Source organism: Rhincodon typus, chromosome 30 (assembly GCF_021869965.1).
Source record: "Rhincodon typus isolate 14 chromosome 30, sRhiTyp1.1, whole genome shotgun sequence".
Classification (NCBI taxonomy): Eukaryota; Metazoa; Chordata; class Chondrichthyes; order Orectolobiformes; family Rhincodontidae; genus Rhincodon; species Rhincodon typus.
In genome coordinates this window covers 29954952-29960196 of record NC_063361.1, presented here as the reverse complement: position 1 = coordinate 29960196, position 5245 = coordinate 29954952, and positions in this window count along the sequence as shown.

Sequence of the window (5245 nt, the reverse complement as noted above, 5' to 3'; positions counted from 1 at the left end):
CAGCATCAGAGGAGCAGGAAAGCTGACGTTTCGGGCCTAGACCCTTCTTCAGAAATGATGCTGCTTGGCCTGCTGTGTTCATCCAGCTCTATACCTTGTTATCTCTATTATCTCGGGATACCAGCTTTGGTGAAAAGTACCTTTGCTGGTGAAGTTTTGGAATGTCAGGAGGGTGGAGCCAACACCCTGGGATACATTCCAATATTGGGAGCACATGCTGTATCCCATCTCCTGCCCTCCCATCTGGGCTTTATGTCAATGATGTGATGATCTCCCCATTCCAGAGGTGTTAATAAGGGTCAAGAAAGGATGACATTGCAAGGTGTTGTAATTAGGCTGATACCACCTTTGAAAGGCGGTCAGGTTGTAACCCATTGACTCCCACCGCTCTTGGGGGTTAGTCGTGTGTACCTAATGCATCCCTATCCCTGCTGAGGACTGCCGTGCCATTTGTGCCAGATCCTCTAAGGAGAAGTTTTGGTGAATTACCTATTCTGCCATTTTGGATGTACTAAAAGGGATGAATCTTAAGGGGATGTCCTCTTTTAAATGAGTGGGTATGTGAGAACATACCAAACAACTGGAAACATTAGGAACAAAAACAGAAGTTGCTGGAAAAGCTCAGCAGGTCTGGCAGCATCTGTGAAGAAAAATCAGAGTTAATGTCTTTGGTCTGGTCACCCTTCTCCAGCTCCTGCTGAGCTTTTCCAGCAACTTCTATTTTCATTCCTGATTTACAGTATCTGCAGTTCTTTCGATTTTTAACTGGAAACATTACCTTGTTTGGCATAGGTATGGGACATGTAATTACATGTAATTTCCTTTTCCTTCATCTCAATAAACTTCCACATTTTGATAAAACGTTATAGTTGTTATCAAGCTTCAAGTTCAGTCACTGGTTGCTCATTTAACTTGTGACATGTGTATCCAAGCTTTCTTCCCTTGGACTTTTACTGTGGCTTGGGTGGTCAGCAACACATGATAGGGTCCTTAATTTGTTTTTTTTTCCGTTCTCTATTTGCAGATCACCTCACTCAATAACAGTAAAATAACATCATACATGAACTCAAAATTTCCCCAGCTCTCTTCGTCTGTATCTGTCTTGAGGATACTTCTTCAGTATGTTTCCTTCCTTGCCAATTTTATGAATGGTTGTATCATTGAGTGATAACTATCTCCCTATGCAAGTATACCCTCAGAGCTGCAATGTACATGGTAACCAACAATACAGCTGTAATAAATTACAGTGCACTCATCGGGCTTTACCTTCAGCTTATGCTTCCCCCTTCCTTTTTTACTCCTCACAGAGTCCACATTCTTTCATTTCTGTAACATTTTGACATAATAGCCAATCATACATTTATCTTGATTGTAATTCTTTTTACATCCCTTTCATTAATATTACCGTCATTGTTTTAAAATCTGTTTCTGTATGGATGATGTGTCAGTGTCTTATCAGTTAAATTAGGTTTTTATGCTCTTCTAAGCCACACTGATCCTTTTGTCAAGTAGATGCACACATCTGAGACCCGTTCTTCAGTGCATTTTTTTTTATCATGCATTCCATCATGTTTGTTAGCTCTGAGGTAAAAATCACTTTTGCACACTGACATCAGTATCCCAGAAAAGTCACGCATTCTTGACTCTTGTATGATCTTATCAAAAGATCTATGAGGTTTTACTTATCTCTGCACATATGGTCCCAATGCCTCAGGTAGTGGTCCAATTATCAAATTCAATTTTCTTAAAAGGAAACACAAGGACATGAATGTTGGTGGAGTATGGACAGTGTGGAGGGCTGTTGTAGGTTGCAACGGGACATTGACAGGACGCAGAGCTGGGCAAAGAAGTGGCAGATGGAATTCAACCCAGAAAAATGTGAAGAGATGCATTTTGGAAGGTTGAATTTGAAAGCAGAATACAGGGTTAATGGCAGGATTCTCGGCAGTGTGGAGGAACAGAGGGATCTTGGGGCCCACGTCCATAGATCCCTCAAAGTTGCTACCCAAGTTGATAGGGTTGTAAAGAAGGCAGATGGTGTGTTGGCTTTCATTGGAAGGGGAATTGAGTTTAAGAGCCGTGAGGCTATGCTGCAGCTCTATAAAACTCTGGTTAGACCACACTTGGAATATTGTGTTCAGTTCTGGTCACCTCATTATAGGAAAGATGTGAAAGCTTTAGAGAGGGTGCAGAGGAGATTTACCAGGATGCTGCCTCGACTGGAGGGCAGGTCTTATGAGGAAAGGTTGAGGGAGCTAGGGCTTTTTTCATTGGAGCGAAGAAAGATGAGAGGTGACTTGATAGAGGTGTACAAGATAATGAGAAGCATAGATAGAGTGGATAGTCAGAGACTTTTTCCCAGGGCAGAAATGACTATTACGAGGGGGCATAATTTTAAAGTGATTGGAGGAAGGTATAGGGGAGATGTCAGAGGTAGGTTCCTTACACAGAGAGTGGTGAGTGTGTGGAATGCGCTGCCGGCAGTGGTAGTGGAGTTAGATACTTTAGAGACTTTTAAGCGACTCTTGGATAGGCACATGGAGGATAGTAAAATGTTGGGAATGCAGGGTAGATTGATCTTAGTAGGATAATAGGTTGGCACAACATCATGGGCCGAAGGCCCTGTACTGTGCTGTGCTGTTCTATGTTCTAGAGAAAAGCTATCAGTTTAGTGCTCTCATCTAAATTTCCTTCTCACTAAAATGCATGCTAACTTCAATTGCCGCTTCAACCCATTATTCTAATTTGTTTAATTAATAACATCATCTCATCCAATTTTGCAATCTAACTGTTACCACCTATCTAATTCCAGAGCTCTGGAGAGATTTGTAGTCCATGGAACATAATCTTACAATATTTCAAAACAGAAGTCAAACATTTCTGTTTGATTCAGGCAAAACATACTTTGTTCATTCTTTCTCTAAGATGAATCACATTTTTTTAAGTTACTTGATAACTCATTCTGAATATTTGATATATCTCCTGTGTAAATTTGTCCAAATTCAAAATTCTGTTTACTCCCTCAAAGTCACTAACAATTTTTTGTGCATTGAAACCACTGAGGCTATGTGCATACACTTTATCATTTTCCACAATCATTTTAAATTTTCAGATAACTATTCCCCTTAGATGTTTTAGAATACCAGGGCATGAGAGTCTTAATATAATTTTTGTCTTGATATGCTTAAGAGTAGCCAGGCTTAGTGGTTTTGAGATACTCAATACATTTAATGTTTTCACAGTAGTTCTCCAACTACTCAGATGTGTTATTAACAAATGGCTTGATGGGTTGAAGATGCCTCATCCATCATTGTGTTGCGACGCTGAAAGTCTGCTGACAGTTTCTGAAGTTCATAGCCTTCGGTGAAAACCTTCAGTATCTTCAATTCTCTGAAACACAAAACATCATCCATCCATTCCACTTCAAGCAGAATGGATTAATTAGTAGTGGTTTACTGCTGGCTTAAAGGGGTGGGGTGAAAACTTCTGTATGTCAACAGCCTCTCTTCCTCCTGTAAGGAAATAAGTTTATTATAATTAACAAAGAAAAAGTCTACCTGTTTTGTCAGATCGGACTCTCTTTTTTAATTCCTCGATATCAGTTTTCTTGGGGAGATTTTAGAACATATCGTCAGATAATTTTGTTCAAAGAGAATTGTATTTCCAAAATTCCAATTTTTCTATCATTTGGATGCTTTCACACTAAAGTGCATTTACAATGAGCAAATCTTATCATCCAAAATTAAAGATTCACTCATATGTTAAAATAATATTTGGAAGGTCACCCTGGCCAGAAAATGAAATTTCAAACATTATAATTTAAACATAAAATTTCTGAAATTCAAGTTTACTTTAGACTCTTTCCTTAGTCCAAACACAACACAGATAGCACACTGATTTGAGGAAAGAGTGAACAAGTTAAATCTTTTGACTTAATTTTTACTTCTTCAACTTACTTTAATCAACTGTAGCCAATTCGAGGAGGTAAATTTTTACCAAGCCTTGTGAACCAAATTTTTAAATCAACATTTCATCACACATTTTTGCTTTACGCAACCACTGATAGTTCCTTAAAAGAACATTACATTAACCAAACACGTTCCAGGCACACAGCACACTTTCAAATCGCCATACATTCCCAAAGTGCGAAGTAAATTCAAAATTCATTTGCAGATCTCGAGCACCAGGGTACAAAAACACAAATATTACACGAGACAACATTTAACAACCAATGAACAAAGGTGCATTCAAACCAGACGACAAAGTGCTAACATTAAGTTCAGGGGACGCAGCACTGAAAGCTGGCCCCTCTCTTTCTCTTTCTCTCTCTTTCGCTCACTTATGAACATTTTCTAACTTTCTTCCTATCTCATTTTTTAGCTTTTTGTTTATTCCTTGCTCGTAAAGAGAATGAGACATACAATAGTTTCACATTCCAGAACCATCAGTTATATAGCACGCAGTCACAATCAAGGAGTTTACCTCCATATATCTCGGCTGTGATACCTAGCTGCTAACCTAAGACTTTCTTTCTTAATTCTACATAAGCTCAAAGTGCTAGTCAAAAGTTTTTTTAAGGCTCTAACTTCTTTGTTTCTCGTTTCTTTTTACCACTCTCAGTGCTAACTTGATGGCTTTATGGGGTTCCAATTAGATTTAACCATTTGATCAATTAACTTCTTATTTCTACCTGCTAAAAATTGGGTGAGGGATCCCTCAGGCATATGGTAGTAATGTTTTCTTTAAGCGTAGCGGTGGTGCTGCCCCCATCATTCTTTTTACTTTTCAGGGGAACAAGCCTTGGTTTGGTCTCTTCTTCTGAGTCACCAGATGAGTATGAATCTGTACCTAAGCCAGCCTCTCTCCTTTGTGCCCCCCACTGGTCCTTGGCCAATTGGTCTAAACAGGGTATGCGGGCCAGGATATGGTACATTTCCCCATAGTCTCTGGTTGCTATCCTGGTTCTTCACATGGTTGTTTCTTTTAAGTTTCTTATTTTCAGACCCTAACTTGCCATTTTTGTTTTTGATTTTTAATTGTTCTTTTCAGTTGGTTAAATCTTGCTCATGTTGACAGCATGTTGTAATTTCATGTCTCTGTCTCACCTGTTCCATCAGGACCGGGGCTACCTTATTTGTTATTCTCTTTCATAGATCTTTTAATGTCATCCAGGGGACATTGTCCCGTAGAGGTGCCATACTTTTTTCTGATCTCCACAGAGGTTTTAGGAGGTCGAATTGTTGTC